The sequence below is a fragment of the Dipodomys ordii genome, unplaced genomic scaffold (assembly GCF_000151885.1).
Source record: "Dipodomys ordii isolate 6190 unplaced genomic scaffold, Dord_2.0 Scaffold23, whole genome shotgun sequence".
NCBI classification, from domain to species: Eukaryota; Metazoa; Chordata; class Mammalia; order Rodentia; family Heteromyidae; genus Dipodomys; species Dipodomys ordii.
The window spans coordinates 11,672,010-11,672,218 of record NW_012267239.1 but is presented as its reverse complement, the minus strand read 5'-3'; positions in this window follow the sequence as shown (position 1 = coordinate 11,672,218).

Below are 209 nucleotides of genomic sequence, written 5' to 3'. Positions count from 1 at the left end.
CTGTCTCCTGCCCAGTCCCACGCGGCCTGAGCCCTGTCTCCTGCCCGGCCCCGCGGCCTGAGCCCTGTCTCCTGCCCGGCCCCGCGGCCTGAGCCCTGTCTCCTGCCCGGCCCCGCGGCCTGAGCCCTGTCTCCTGCCTGGTCCCACGCGGCCTGAGCCCTGTCTCCTGCCCGGCCCCGCGGCCTGAGCCCTGTCTCCTGCCCGGCCCC